General features: G+C 43.7%; 1 protein-coding gene across 2 annotated transcripts in view; it reads left to right on the top strand.

Annotated features, from left to right (window-relative positions):
- Positions 1-16,919, top strand: part of slco3a1a (solute carrier organic anion transporter family member 3A1a) — a 231,223-nt gene that overhangs the window by 194,577 nt on the left and 19,727 nt on the right. The gene's annotated exons all lie outside the window — the stretch shown is intronic.

The following is a 16,919-nucleotide window of genomic DNA, read 5'->3' as shown; positions in this document are numbered from 1 at the left end:
ACCAGATGGTGACACGACCTGTTCGAAAGCCCTGCACGGTGCATTTGTGGAAAGTTGCTAAAACCTTTGGTGACTTATCAAATTTCCTCAAACTCCTAATGAAGTACAGCCGCTCGCATACCCTCTTCATCGTTGCATTAAAATGGTGGATATATCCTTGAGATGTTGATACCCAGGAACTTGAAGCTGCTCACCCTTTCCACCACTGATTCCCGCCCGCCCCGAGGGCCGGTGTAATTTCTCTCGACTTCCCGTTCCTGAAATCCACAATCATTTCTTTGGTCTTACTGATGTTGAGTGCAAGGTTGTTGTTGCAATTAACTCAACCAGCTGATCGATCTGCTAATTTATAAGCCTTGCTTGGAGTCCATCGAGACCTAGACTCTGATGCACGAGAATGAGAGGAAAAGAAATTGCACCGTAGGGAGTAGGTAAAATGTAGCCAGTTTGAATAAATACTCTTCTAGAGCCTGTGTAGGTAACACCTTACATGGGCTGAAACGACCTGGAGTAGCTAATTCATAAAAGATGGTTTCTACTGGCACATTAAATATCTACCAGTGACAGCTGCTCCTCCACATGATGTAAACTAGCTTGTTTTAAATAAAAGTTTAGTTTTAGCTGTATTTGTCACGTGTACGTCGAAACATACAGTGAAATGCGTCATTTGCGTCAACGACTAACATAGTCTGGGGATTGGGCTGGGCGTAGCTTGCCAGTGGCACCAGGATTCCGGCACTGACAGAGCATGCCCACAACTTACTAACCCTAAACCGTATGTCTTCGGAACATGGGAGGAAACCGGAGCACCCGGAGGAAACCCACACAATCCGGGAGAGAACGTCGAACTCAGCGTCGTGATCTGAACCCCGATCGCAATCACTGGCGCTGTAAAGCATTAGACTAACCACAAACACTACCGTGCCAACCCCTGTATGCCTTCATCTATCTACAGAACAGAGCCGGAGAGGATTTGCATGAAGTCTGGTGGTTTAAAGCAACAACCAATTTGCTGGAGCAACTCAGCAGCTCGTGCGGCAACAGTTAATGTCGAGGCTTCGGATCAGAAAGATGCAGGGTTTTGACCTGAAATGTCAATATTTTGTCCCCACCCTATGAGACCATAACATCATGAGGTATAGGAGCAGAATGAGGTCATTCAACCCATTCTGTTCTACAATTCCATCATGGCTGATTTAGTTTCCCTTTCAACCTATTCTCTTGCCTTCTCCCAGTAACTTTTGATGCCCTTACTAATCAAGAAACTATCAACCTACGCTTTAAGTCAGGGGCTCCCAACCTTTTTATGACATGGAGCCTTACCGTTAACTGAGTGGTCCAAGGAGCCCCAGGTTCGGAACTCCTGCTTTAATTATATCCAATGACTTAGCCTCCTCGGTTGTCTGTGGCAATGAATTCCACAGATTCATCACCCTCCGGCTAAAGAAATCCCGCCTCATGTCTGTTCTAAAGGGTCATCCTTGTACTCTGTGGCTGTGCCCCATGATCAGAGACTCTCCCTCTAGGAAACACCCTCTCCATGTCCACTCTATCTAGGCCTTTTAATATTCAATAGGTTTCAAACCCACCCACCCCAAGCAGATGTTGCTTGACCCACTGAATTCCTCCAGCAGATTGTTGTTTCAGATTCCGGCATCTGCAGTCTCCTGTGTCTCCATGAAACAGTTTGAATCTTTGTATAATTTCATTTTGTCCCTTGAACTTAACCTCCAATCTGTTTAAAATAGAATAAAGAGTATCAGACAGTGGGGCTGGTTTCACTGAATTAATTGGAAGTAGGAAGCAAAATCTTACTTTTGTTTCTATTTTTATCCACAGCTGAAATTTTAATCATTATACTTGGACATCTGGGCCTCTCCTTACTGTCACATTGTCTCAGAGCCCCGATATTCTAAAATTATTTTCACAGTAATCAGAAAATTAATGAGCCATTTTATATTAAATTGCAGCTGTGTGAAATCTTAGCAAAAAAAAACCCTTGTTTCTATTGTGAAGTAAAATACTTAATTTTCCTTTTTGTGCCATCTGCTTCAGATAGTAGATGCTTATTCTTGATAAAGCGACATATCAGTATTCTCAGCATGCAAATTTACTCATTAACCAAGATCAATGAGTTGTTTAAGGCTTATGGAATACAAGAATGATTGTCCTGGAACTATACTGAGTGGTTTTTAACTGTCCATCCACCTGACACTCAACAGGAATGCATTCATTCCCTGAACACAAAATACCCTGCAGATGCTGAGGTCAAAGCAACACTCACAACACGCTGGAGGAACTCAGCAGGTCAGGCAGCATCCATGGAAACAATCAGTCAACGTTTCGGGCCGGAACCCTTCGTCAGGACTGTAGGAGGAAGGGGCAGAGGCTCTATAAAGAAGGTGGGGGGAGGGTGGGAAGGAGAAGGCTGGTAGGTGCCAGGTGAAAAACCAGTAAGGGGAAAGATAAAGGGGTGGGGGAGGGGAAGCAGGGAGGTGATAGGCAGGAAAGGTGAAGAAAGAATAGGGGAAAACACAATGGGTAGTAGAAAGAGGCGGAACCATGAGGGAGGTAGTAGGCAGCTGGGGGAGGGGGCAGAGTGAAATAGGGTTAGGGGAAGGGAGGGGGAGGGAATTACTGGAAGTTGGAGAATTCAATGTTCATACCAAGGGACTGGAGACTACCTAGATGGTATATGAGGTGTTGCTCTTCCAATCTGAGTTTAGCCTCATCATGGCAGTAGAGGAGGCCAGGTATGGACATATCCGAATGGGAATGTGAAGCAGAGTTGAAGTGGGTGGCAACCGGGAGATCCTGTCTGTTGTGGCGGATGGAGCGGAGGTGTTTGACGAAGCGATCCCCCAATCTATGTCGGGTTTCACTGATGTAGAGGAGGCCGCACCGGGAGCACCGGATGCAATAGATGACCCCAACAGACTCACAAGTGAAGTGTTGCCTCACTTGGAAGGACTGTTTGGGGCCCTGAATGGTGGCAAGAGAGGAGGTGTAGGGGCAGGTGTAGCACTTACGCTTACAGGGATAAGTGCGGGTGGGAGATCCGTGGGGAGGGACGTGTGGACCAGGGAGTCGCAGAGGGAACGATCCCTGTGGAAAGCGCAGAGGGGTGGAGAGGGAAAGATGTGCTTGGTGGTGGGGTCCTGTTGAAGGTGGCGGAAGTTGCGGAGGATAATGTGCTGGATCCGGAGGCTGGTGGGGTGGTAGGTGAGGACAAGGGGAACTCTGTTCCTGTTGTGGTGGCGGGTGAAAGCGGAAGTGCGGGAAATGGAGGAGATGCGGGTGAGGGCATCATTGATGATGGCAGAAGGGAAACCACGATCCTTAAAGAAAGAGGACATTTGAGATGTCCTGGAATGGAGAGCCTCATCCTCGGAGCAGATGCGGCGGAAACAGAGGAACTGGGAATAGGGAATGGCATTTTTGCATGTGGAAGGGTGGGAAGAGGTATAGTTGAGGTAGTTATGAGAGTCAGTGGGCTTGTAGAAGATGTCAGTGGACAGTCTGTCTCCAGAGACGGAGACTGAGAGATCGAGAAAGGGGAGAGAAGTGTCCGAGATAGACCAAGTGAATTTGAGGCCTGGGTGGAAGTTTGAAGTAAAGTCGATGAAATTGACAAGCTCAGCATGGGTGCAGGAAGCAGCACCAATGTAGTCGTCAATGTAGCGAAGGAAAAGTTGGGGAGCAGTACCAGAATAGGTGTGGAGCACGAACTGTTCCACATAACCATCGAAGAGGCAGGCATAGCTGGGGCCCATGCAAGTGCCCATAGCTACACCCTTGGTCTGAAGAAAGTGGGAAGAGCCAAAAGAGAAGTTATTAAGCGTGAGTACCAGTTCCGCCAACTGGAGCAGGGTAGTGGTGGTGGGGAACTGGTGAGGTCTGTTGTCCAGAAAGCATTCGTAAGGCCAGTGATGTTGTGGGGATGGAACTGGACTCTCTGACAGTGGTGTCTGAAAAGAGGATGCTGTCCAAGTTGCATGCCATCTTGGTCAATGTCTCCCATCCACTACATAATGTACTGGGTGGGCACAGGAGTACATTCAACCAGAGACTCATTCCTCCGAGATGCAACACAGAGCGTCATAGGAAGTCATTCCTGCCTGTGGCCATCAAACTTTACAACTCCTCCCTTGGGCCGATAGGCTGGTCCTAGACTTACTTCATAATTTACTGACGTAATTTACATATCACTATTTAACTATTTATGGTTCTATTACTATTTATTATTTATGGTGCAACTGTAACGAAAACCAATTTCCCCCAGGATCAATAAAGTATGACGATGACTATGACTGTAGCGGAGGGCTTTGAGGCCTTCTTGATGGGGAAGGTTCCCTGAAGATTTCCATAACAACCACAACACTACATTTCTCTGAGAATCAGAATTGGGTTTAATATCACCGGCATATGTCGTGACATTTGTTGACTTTGCAGCAGCAGTACAATGAAATAAAAAATAGAAATAAAAAAGTAGTGAGGTAGTGATCGTGAGTTCAATGTCCATTATTTCCTGTTGAAATAACTGGGGGAAGGTTGATGCTTTGCTGTTACTTGTGCGTGGGAGGGGGGAGAGGGGGCTTTGGGCTTCTAATGTTTTACTATCATTCATTCTTTGGGGTTCTCTTCTGTTTTTGTGGATGTCTGTGAAGAGCAAGAATTTCAGGTTGTACACTGTATACATTCTCTGATACTAAATGGAACCATCGAACCTTTGAAATCGGATGGCAGAGGGGAAGGAGCAGTTCCTGAATCACTGAATGTGTGCCTTCAGGCTCCTGTACCTCCTGCCCGAAGGTAGCATTCAAAACCTGGGCGACAGAGTCCTTAATAATGGATGCCACCTTTTTGAGGCATTGCTCCTTGAAGTTGTTCTGGATACTACAGAGGCTAGTGCCCATGATGGAGCTGATTACTTTTACCATTCTCTGAAGCTTACTTCGATCCTATGCAGTAGCCGCTCCCCCCACCCGATACCAGCTGGTGATACAGCCAGTTCAAATACACTCCACAGAACATCTGTTGAAACTTATGAGCGTCTTCGATAACTTACCGAATCTCCTCAAACTCCTAATGAAATATAGCTACTTTCTTTATAGCTGCATCGATACGTTAGGTTCAGGACAGATCCTCAGATGTCATTGACATAAAGGAATTTGTAATTGCTCACTCTTTCCACTTCTGACACATCTACCAGAGCTGGAGTGTGTTCCTTCATCTTAACCTTTCTGAAGTCCACAATCAATTCTTTGGTATTGCAGGTATGCGTCGCTTAGCATCCACGATACGTTCTGTGAAATTGGACGTTGTGCGAGCACCATATTATATACTTAACAAACCTATATGAAATACTGTAGTGTACCTGTATTGACTAAATCCATGTCATTAGCAATTTCTCCATATCTGATATAGGTCCCTCTTGCATTTTCATGAGCCTTGTAGTTATCAGTGAGGCCGATCCTTTAACAGCTGCGAGAATTTTTTCTTTGTTTTTCAGGATCGTCGTGATTGTCGAGTGCGACATGCCTAAATCCCGAGCAGTAGCATTCACTGGTTTTCCACCTTCATATTGTTTAACAACCTTTTGTTTCACTTCCAAATCAATACTTTTCCTTTGCCTCCTGCTGCTGCTATCACTAGGAGTGTTTTGCTGCGTTTGGAAGCCATGATGCACTTTACAGTAATATTTTCGAAAGAAAATTAAACAGAGAGATAACGCTACTACACTCAAGAGACGTGTGATACACAAGATTGGTTACGTCCGCTACGGCACGTTCTCCGATCGGGACTACGGACGTATATGCGATCGGACGTTGTCCGAATGGACGTTAAAGTGGCACACTCCTGTACTGATGTTGAGTGCAAGGTTGTTGCTAAGACACCACTCAACCAGCTGATATAGCTTGCTCCTGTATGCCCTGTAACACACCTAATGCAACAATATCTTTCCAAAGCACTTCATAGCAGTATAGTTATGCTCAAAGAGGAATATTTAAGGGTGGTTCTGTAAAATAGAAGGTTGCATAGCTGTTAGCATGATGCTTTACAACACCGGTGATCACTGACGGGTTTAGTTCCCACCACTGAATGTACAGACTGTAAGGAGTTTGTACATTCTCCCCATAATCACATGTGTTTCCTATGGGTGCTCCGGATTCCTCACCCATTCTAAAGATGTACGGTTAGGATGAGTGACTCGTGGGTACGCTGTGTTGTTACAGCACAGCACTTGTGGGCTGCCCCCAGCACAGCATCGTGTTGTGTTGGTCATTGGTATAAATGACCCCTTTCTATGTCTGTTTAATGTACATGTAACAAATAAAGCTCATCTTTAAATGTAAAAGCAAACATGGATTTCTGTAGCCACCCGCCCCCCAAAGTCTCATGATAGGCCAAAGATTTTTATGGCCAATTAAGTATTTTTGAATTACAGTCCCTGACGCAAGGAAAAAGGCAGTCAATCTGTGCAGAGCAAACTCCCAATTTGACGACTAGTTACTTTCATACCCTGTCATGAACCCCCATTAGCAATGAGATAAAACATAGGTATTCCATTTCAGCTGTAATGGGGAAGGTATTTACCGAGCAACACACACACACACACACAAAATGCTGGAGGAACTCAGCAGATCAGGCAGCACCTGTGGAAATGAATAAACGGTCTATGTTTCGGGCTGAGGCCTTTCTTCCGGACTCAAAAGGAAGGGGGAAGAGGCCAGAACAAAAAGTTGGGGAAAGGGGAAGGAAGCTAGCTGGGAGGTGATAGGTGGAACCAGGTGGGTGGGGAAGATCAAGCTCTGGAGAAGAAGGAATCTGATAGGAGAAGAGAGTGGACCATAGGAGAGAGGGAAGGAGGAGGAATTTTAACGGAAGAAAAAAAAATCAATATTCATGCCATCAGGTTGGAGGCTACCCAGATGGATATGGGTGTTGGTTCTCCACCCTGAGGATGGCCTCATTTTGGCATAAGAGGAGGCCATGGACGAGTTCCATTGGTTCCAGATATATGGGTTTGCTATTAGGGAGACACTGAGGGAAATGAATCTCTTTTGATTTTTGACAACTGAATGCCATGGAAACGAAGGTAGCCAAATCAGCTTCTCAAACCTGTTTCTACATCCAGTTGGACCACGTTAGATCCTTACCTTTAGCTCCAAAACTCCTAATACAAAAATCATATCTTGAAATTTCAGTTCACTGACAAAACCATCATGGAATCAGTGAATTACTGCTCCTCAGGTGGCTACTGAGCCCCTCAAGGCTGTGCCAGCTCCAGATGGAGAGGGTCATAGAGCACGACAGCAGAGAAGAAGGCCCTTCACTCCAACTAGTGCATGCCAAATTATTCTCCCTTGTCCCATCAACTTGCCCTTGGACCATAGGCCTCCATACCCCTCCCATCCATGTACTTACCCAAACCTTTCTTAAATGTTGAAGTCAAACCTACATCCAGCACCTCTGCTGGCACCTCGTTCCACTCCCTCAGCACCCTCTAAGTGGAGAAATTCTCCGTCATGTTCCTCTTAAACGTTTCACCCTTTACACTTAACCCAGAACCTCTAAGTCTGGTCTCAACCAACCTCAATGGAAAAACGCAAACACGAGGAAATCTGCAGATGCTGGAATTTCAAGCAACACACACAAAAATTGCTGGTGAACGCAGCAGGCCAGGCAGCATCTCTAGGAAGAGGTACAGTCGACGTTTCGGGCCGAGACCCTTCGTCAGGACTAACTGAAAGAAGAGCTAGTAAGAGATTTGAAAGTGGGAGGGCTCCATCCCTCCCCCTCCTGCTTTCTCCTATCATTTCGGATCTCCCCCTCTCCCTCCCACTTTCAAATCTCTTACTAGCTCTTCTTTCAGTTAGTCCTGACGAAGGGTCTCGGCCCGAAACGTCGACTGTACTTCTTCCTAGAGATGCTGCCTGGCCTGCTGCGTTCACCAGCAACTTTGATGTGTGTTGCTCAATGGAAAAAGCTTGCTTGCATTTACCAAATCTATACCCTAAACATAATCGCTGCTGGTGCTAAGCTATATTGGCCTCTGCTCTTCCTTTGGGTTCATCAGATGCGTGGAGAGGCGGGGCCTGCTGCATGGGCAACAGCTGGCTCTCCAAATTGTATTGCCCAAGCTTGCATATCTGGACAGGTAGGGTGCAACATCCATGGTTGATCCTGACCGAGTGAGGCCTCATTCACTCTCCGTACTGCTGAAGGAACTCAGGGGAATAAATCATTGACATCTCAGCCCAAAACATCAACTGTTTATTCCCTTCCATGGATACTACTAGAACATGCTAAGTTCCTCCAGCATGGTGAGTGGGTATGTTACTCTGTATTTCCAGCATCTGCAGAATCTCTTGTGTTTGTAATTCCAGTTCCAAATCCTTGGTAGTACAAGAGTTGCTCCACATTGTAAAGTCTCTGCAAACAGTGCAGAACAGTCTGCTTTTTCTGTAGTACCAAGATCAATGTCACATGGACAACATGGCTTCAGACTATATTTCCTGTCATGACATAGTGCAACCAGATGATTTCTCAGAGCAACTCCACAAAAAGCTGGAGGAACTCAGGTGGTCACACAACATCTATGGCAAGGGATAAACGGTCGATGTTTCGGGCCAAAGCACTTCTTCAGGACTGGAAAGAAAGGGGGAAGACACCTGAATAGAGAGTTGGTGGTAGGGGTAGGAAGTCTAGCCAGGTGACAGGTGAAGCCATACAGGTGGGGAAGGTAAAGGGCTGGAGAAGAAAGAGCCTGATAGGAGAGGAGAGTGGACCCTGAGAGTAGGAGGGGCACCAGGACAATGAATTCTCAGAATTTCCTTAGATCAGGAAGTGGCAAACAGATTACAATCACTCTGAAATTAATATTGGCCATACTAAGGACTCCAAGTTTCCTTCTCTAAGTTCAAGGCAATTCAGTGGCTTTGTTGCTGTTACAAGCGCTCATAAAATTTCAGAATTTTAATTAACTGCATTTAAATTCCTCAGCTGCTGTAATTTTAACTCAAGAATTTTTTTACATCTACAGATGTTTGAAATATGAAACAAAATACAAAAAACTCACTGGACTTTAGAAAAATAAGGGGAGATTTCACTAAATACTATCAAATATTGGAAGGCCTGGATAAAGGGGACGTGAAGAGTATGTTTCCAATAGTGCAGAAGTCTAGGACCAGAGGACACAGCCTCAGAATACAAGGACATCCCTTTAGAACAGAGATGAGGAAGAATTTCTTTAGCCAGAGGGTGGTGAATCTGTGACTTCATTGCCACAGACTCCTTTGGAAGTCAAGTCATTAGGCATATTTAAAGCAGAGGCTGATAAATTCTTGATTAGTAAAAGCATCAAAGGTTACAGCGGGAAGGTAGGAGTATGGGTTGAGAGGAATAATAAATCAGCCATAATTGAATAGCGGAGTAGACCTGATGAACCGAATAGTTTAAATCTGTTCCTATGTCTTATGGTTTTACGGTCTTAAATACTTAACAGGTTATGAGTCGGAGGCCCCTCTTCAAACTGAAATTTTTGTTGTTTTCTTTTCCCATAGACACAGCCTGACCTGTTGAGTATTTTCACCATTTGAACCCAAGTTTCTGAATCATTTTTTTCCCACGCCTCTGGATTACTAGCCCAGTAATATAACCATCATGTTAACTGTACAATGACTTTACAGAAATGACAATGATTTTCAGTTTTTTTGATATACTTAATTGGGGATCTACTCTATAATTATTGCGGGTAAAAGGTATTATGAAGAATGTTGGTAGCTTACATAATTAATGACTGCTCACTACCTAAGGCTATTATTTCAGTGTCTCAGCCTGTGGCAGGCTTATAATGCATTCGGTATAAAGCATAACATGGGGAAAGTTCAGCTGAATAGTTTCCCCTTTGTTATGCTGATCACAGAGTGCATCTGTCATTGGGTAAACCACATGAATGTGCCATGCTATGCAGAGAATTGCTGTTTGTTACTGTTCCAATGTTTAGTCCTATAGCAAAATATCAGCAACACTTCAACAACATACATTGTATTTGTATTTCCCATTCCACCTCCAAAGAGCTCTGTCCCGCTGAGGTTCCCCAACACTTACACTAGGCAATCAGCTCTTGCCTCCGTCAACTTCATTGGGGACTGCAAGGCCTAAAGGAATGAGAAAAGAGATTTCCTTTTCTAAATTATATTGGCTTATTTATTATATAATTGTTTAACATTTTGCAGATTCTACACTTGAAAATAGGTTAATAATTTTCAGTTATTTATTTACAGTACTGTGCAATATTTTTAGACACATATATTGATTGATTGATTGAAGTACAGTGCGAAATAGGCTTTTCAAGCCGTGCTACCCAGCAGTCCCTGTCAGTGCCAGCGATTATAAATGTTTTTGAACTTCCCTGACATTCAGAAGTATTTATAGACTATTAAATGTACAGTACTATGCAGAAGTCTTAGGCACACTTTTGCATAGTATTTATAATAATTTTATGTGTTGCACTGTACTACTGCCGCAAAAAAAAACAAATTTCATGATATATGTGAGTGATGATAAACCTGATTCTGATATGGGTCTCTATTGTGGACTGAGAGTGGGAAGGGGACAGGGAGAGGGGAATCATGTTTTGTAAAAAGGGCAGGGAGAGGGGAGGGAAGGGGAAGCACCTGAGAGACTTTCTGTAATGATCAATAAACCAGTTGTTTGAAATCAAATGACCTTGTCTAGTGTCTAAGGGCTGGGTGTGTCTGCACCTGCAACACCCCCAACCCCCCCCCCGGCACTCCTTCTCTGCCACCCCCCTCCCGTGACGCTTCACTCTCACCATTTCCTATATCCTTTGCTCCCGTCAGATTTACAAACTCCCTTTCCGCCCACATTGACAAATACAGTACTGTGAAAAAGTCTAGCTACAGTAGATATATAGATAAACACACACACTTCTTTAATTTCCAAAGCACATCACATTAGACTGCACTAGCTTTCTCTCAAATGGTACCCCAACGGGTCACCGGGTTACTGGGTTGTCTAGTTTATATATGTATAGGCATCCGTTAGTCTCATGAGACCATGGATTTGCGCCTTGGAATGTTTCCAGGGCACAGGCCTGGGCAAGGTTGTATGGAAGACTGGCAGTTGCCCATGCTGCAAGTCCCCCCTCTCCACGCCACCGATGTTGTCCAAGGGAAGGGCATTAGGACCCATACAGCTTGGCACCGGTGTCGTCGCAGAGCAATGTGTGGTTAAGTGCCTTGCTCAAGGACACAACACGTTCCCTTGGCTGGGGCTCGAACTAGCGACCTTCAAATCACTAGACAAATGCCTTAACCACTTGGCCACACGCCAACACACACACACACACACACACACACACACACATATTTATTTATATTTATATATATATATATATATATATAAAATACCCTAAGACTTTTGCAGAGTACTGTACATTTAATTGCCTATAAATACTTCTGAATGTCAGGGAAGTTCAGAAACATTTATAATCCCTGACACTGACAGCTGGCAATGCATTCAGCTGGCCTCTACCAGCTGCTAAAGCTCTCCAGAGAATTTTTGAGCTTCTCAGTTGTACTGTAGGAAGCTTTATCACTCTCAGAGTAACCTGCTGAGGACCAAGAGATGTGCCCCAGCAAGGGAGGAACCACAACTCTGCATCTCTGCATGGGTAGTTGACCATGCCAGCACATTTTCTTTTATTTATGGTAACAAGCCCTGATGGCCAAATGAGCCCACACTGCCTAATAACCCCCATGTGAGCAAATAGCTTACTAACCCGTTACTCTTTGGAATGTTGGAGGCAACTTTAACACCTGGAGGAGGTCCACGTGGTCACGGGAGAAAGTCCAAACTCCTTACAGACAGCAGCAGGTATTGGATCCAAACCCTGGCACGGTGGTAGCTTTCTGCTGACCACTGTGCTACCATGCCTCATATAGGGCGTCATGGTAATGTAGTGGTTAGCATGATGCTGTTACAGCCTGGGGTGTCAAAGTTCGGTGTTTAATTCCGGTATCACCTCTGAGGAGTCTGTACACTGTCCCGGTGGAATGTGTGAGTTTCCTCCCGGTGCTCTGCTTTCCTTCCACGGTCCAAAGGCATACTGCTTAGTAGATTGATTGGTCATTGTAAATTGTCCCGTGATTAGGCTAAGGTTACATTGGGAGTTGCCAGGTGGTGCAGCTCGAAGGGCTGGAAGGATTTAGTCCACATTGTACCTCTAAATAAATAAATGACTCTGTGCTTGAGAGTTTTGTTTCCTTGTAGTGTTTATCATAATGCATAGAATCATAGAAACTTATGGCACTGAATGAGGCCATTTGACCCATTTTCTCCATGCTAGCTGGAAAGTTTAAGCTAATACCCGTTTCCAATTTTTAGTGTATAGTTCTGTTTGGGCTCTGTTTGGAGGACCTACCAAATGTGGGGTAGAAAACGAGACTACTTTCTAAATGGGAGATAACACCACAGTCGACCAATTTTGCAAGACTTCTGTACCATGAAGATGTAAGAGTAGGCACCATTTATAAAGCACATTCACCATAAATTCTCCCTAAACCTTTTGCAGATATAAGGGTTTAGATTTTAACTTATCTCCATCATTTGTAGCAAGTTATTGTATCATTTATCATTTCTTAATGCATGTATGCATTTCTAAATAACAATAAAAGAGGACTGAGTGTTCTCATAATCTAAATTAAATCAACGAGGACTGTGCTGGGTAGCCCACAGGCGTCACTACGCTTTCAGTGCCAATATAGCGTGCCCACTTAACCTACAAATCCATACTTCTTTGGAATATTGGAGGAAACCAGACCACCCAGAGGAAACCCACGTAGTCACAGAGAAGACATACAAACTCCTCACAAACAGCAGTGGGAATCGAACCTAGATCGGTGAGCCCTGGCAGTGTAGCAATTGCACTAATTACGATGCTACTGTGACATCATCAAACAAAATTTTTCACCAGGCAATATTAATGCAGATGACATACAGAGTGCTCCATCATGGGCACTAGACTCCCCAGTATCCAGGACATCTTGAAGGAATTATGCCTCAAAAAGGTGGCGTCCATCATTTAGGACCCCCATCATCCACAACATGCACCCTTCTCATTGCTACCATCAGGAATGAGGTACAGGAGCCTGAAGACACACACTGAATGATTCGGAAATAGCTTCTTTCCCTCTCACATCAGATTTCTGAATGTACATTGAACCATTGGACGCTACCTTACTGCTTTCCTCTCTCTTTTTGCACTAGTTATTTAATTTAGCTTTTTTAATATACAAATATATACATATATATATATTAAAAGCTCTAGACAATCATGGAAGTGAGACCCAGTTTCAGATGATCTCGTCTCGTGGTTCAGACACTAATGGGAAAAAATGTTGAAGTAATCGTTTGCCAACCTTGGCAATCTTCCAGGAATAAAGCACAGCTGGTGACATTGTACCTGGATTACTAGAGGATGGGTTGACATGCCGAATTCTGCCTGAGGAAAACCCCCTTAATTCAGAAACAGGCACTGATAATCCTCACCTTTTGATGACAAAACTCTTTCATTTCAGCATTCAGGAACGAGCTCTCCTTTTTTTGCTGTTTGGCCTTTGATCTTTCATGAAAGCTTTAAGAAAATAATAATAGGTTTTGTGCCAAGGAACCTGACTGAATCACCCCACACAGCTTGAAACCTGTCTTGGCAAAGCACTCCCACACTTCATCTTACGCCGCCAAGTGTAACATTGATTCAATTCTCTTTGCTGGTTCCAGACTCCCATACGTTTCTATGCTTCTTCAATTCTGACATTCTACACATCCCCAAATCTTATTGTTCCACTAATAGCAGCCATCACCCTAACGGCCAAAACTTTCAGCTTTGGAATTCCCTTCCCAAGCCACCTTGATCCCTTTAAAATCTTCAACCAGATCTTTGGTCACTTGTACTGGTGTCTTACCATATTCTGTTAGAAAACACTCATTTGAATGATCTTCAACCAAAGGGTTCTAAATGCAATTTGTTACTCAATAATTATATCTCTTTCAACACACACAAAATGCTGGAGGAACTCAGCAGGCCAGGCAGCATCTATGGGAAAAAGTACAGTCGAAGTTTTGGGCCGAAACCCTTCAGCATTTTGTAGGTGTTGCTCGTATTTCCAGCTTCTGCAGATTTTCTCTTGTTTATCCCTTTCTTCTCCATTCCTGTATAGAATGAGCTCATATACACACTTCCTGCCTCAGAATGACATAAAACTTGGTGGTGTGATGGATAACGAGGGAAGTTGTCTAAGTCCACCGCAGAAAATAGATTGAATGGGAAATTGGTCAAAGCATCAGCAAATGGAATTTCATCTCAAAGTATTGTGATGCAGTTCAGAAAAGCAATAAGGGATAGAATGGGTACAGTACAACAGTAAGAAATGTCAATAAATAAAGGGACAATAATATTTTAAGTCCATAGCTTCCTGAAAGTGAGACCTCAGGTAGATAATGAAGAAGCCATATGGTATGCTTACCTTCCTATAGGTCAGGGCACATAACAAGACACTATATACGACATTGGTGAGGCCTAATTTGGAGTATATAGTTCGGTCACCTACCTCCAGGAAAGAAGTAAATAAGGTTGAAAGAGTACAAAGAAAATTGACAAGGATGTTGCCGGGTCTGCAGGTCCTCAGTTATAAGGAAACATTGAATAGGTTAGGACTTTATTCCTTAGAACGTAGAAGATTGAGAGGAGATTTGATAGAGGTACACAAAATTATGAGGGGTGTAGATAGGGTAAATACAAGCAGACGCTTTCCACTAAGGTTGGCTGGAACTACAAATGGAGGTCATCGGTTAAGGGTGAAAGGTGAAAATTTTAAGGGGAACATGAGGGGAAGCTTTTTCACTCAGAGAGTGGTGAGAGTGTGGAATGAGCTGCCAGCACAAGTGGTGCATGCGAGCTCGATTTCAATGTTTAAGAGAAGTCTGGGTAAGTACATGGATGGTAGGGGTATGGAGGACTATGATGTCAGTGCAGATCAATGGGAGTAGGCAGTTTAAAAGAGTTTGGCATAGACTAGATGGGCCGAAGGGCCTGTTTCTGTGCTGTACTTTTCTATGACACTATAATACAAAAATGATTATATTACTACTTTACGAAACACTAATCAGACCATCTTTGGAGTATTGTGTAGTTCCAGTCACCACACTGTAGGAAGGATGCGATTGTACTGGAGACTTAACAAAGGGGATTTGCCAGTACTTGCCTGAAATGGAGAACTTTAGTTATAGGGGAGAGACTGGACAGGCTGTAAAGTTGGTTGATCTGATAGAAGTATATAACATAGGAGGCATACACTCCATGACCACTTTATTAGGTACATCTAGTTGTTAATGCAAATATCTAATCAGCCAATCGTATGTCAGTAAATTAATGCATAACAGCATGCTGACATAGTCAAGAGGTCAGTTGTTGTTCAGGGCAACCAACAGAACAGGGAAAAAATGTGATCTAAGTGACTTTGACTGTGGAATGATTGTTGGTGCCAGATGGGGTGGTTTGAGGTTCTCAGAAACTATATACCTTCCTGGATTTTCATGCACAACAGTCTCTAGAGTTTACAGAGAATGGTGCAAATAACAAAAAATATCCAGTGAGTGTCAGTTCTGTGGGCAAAAGTGCTTTGTTAATGAGAGACGTCAGAGGAGAATGGCCAGACTGGTTCAAGCTGACAGGAAGGCAACAGTAACTTAAATAACCACATGTTACAACAGTGGTGTCCAGAGGAGCATCTCTGAATGCACAACACATTGAACCTTGAAGTGGATGGGCTACAGCAGCAGCAGACCATGAAGATACGCTCAGTGGCCACTTTATTAGAAACAGGAGTTACCTAATTTGATTAGATTTTGATTTCATTTTTTTTAACAATGTGTGTGGTTAATGTTTGGAACTCACTACCAAAGAAGCCGAAGGAATCAAAGTTCAAAGTAAATTTATTGTCAAAGCACATGTATATCACCATCAACAGTACAACCCTGAAATTCATTTTCTTGCAGGCATTCACAGTTAATAAAAGAAACACAATAAAAATTAAAGAAAGACCACCCCCAACAGGATGGACCAGCGTACAAAAGACAACAATCAAGCAAATACAAAATGAGAAAAAATAGCAAAATAATAATAATTTACAAAGTAATCAATATTGAGAAAATTAGTTGTAGAGTCCTTGAAATTGAGTCTGTAGGTTGTGGGAACAGTTCAGTGACGGGGCGGGTGAAGTTATCCTCTTTGGTTCGAGAGCCTGATGGTTTTCAGATAATAACTGTTCCTGAACCTGGTGCTGTGGGTCTGAGGCTCCTTTACCTTCTTCCTGATGGCAGCAGTGAGACGAGAGCATGACCTGGGTGGCGGAGGTCCTTGGGGTCAATGCTGCTTTCCTGCGCAGTGCTCTCTGTAGATATGTTCAATGGTGGGGAGGGTTTTGCTCGTGATGGACTAGGCTGTATCCATTGATTTTTGGCGGCTTTGCCATTCAAGGATTTTGGTGTATATTGACTGTTTCTGCAAACAGTCAATATACTCTCCACCCCACATCTATAGAAGTTTGTCAAAGTTTAAATGACATGCCAAATCTTCACAAACTTCTAAGAAAATAGAGGCACTACTGTGTTTTCTTTAGAATGGCACTTACGTACTGAACCCAGGACAGATCCTCTGAAATGACAACTCATTGAAATTTAAAGTTGCTGACCCTCTCCTCCTGTGATTCCCCCAATAAGGACTGGCTCATGGATCTCTGGTTTCCTCGTCCCAAAGTCAATAATCAACTCCTCAGTCTTGCTGACATTGTGGCATCACTCAGCCAGAGTTTCAATCTCCTTCCTATACG

This window comes from Mobula hypostoma, chromosome 13 (genome assembly GCF_963921235.1).
Source record: "Mobula hypostoma chromosome 13, sMobHyp1.1, whole genome shotgun sequence".
In the NCBI taxonomy this organism is placed as follows: Eukaryota; Metazoa; Chordata; class Chondrichthyes; order Myliobatiformes; family Myliobatidae; genus Mobula; species Mobula hypostoma.
Note: the sequence above shows the minus strand (reverse complement) of the source record. Positions and strands in the feature narration are given on the sequence as shown.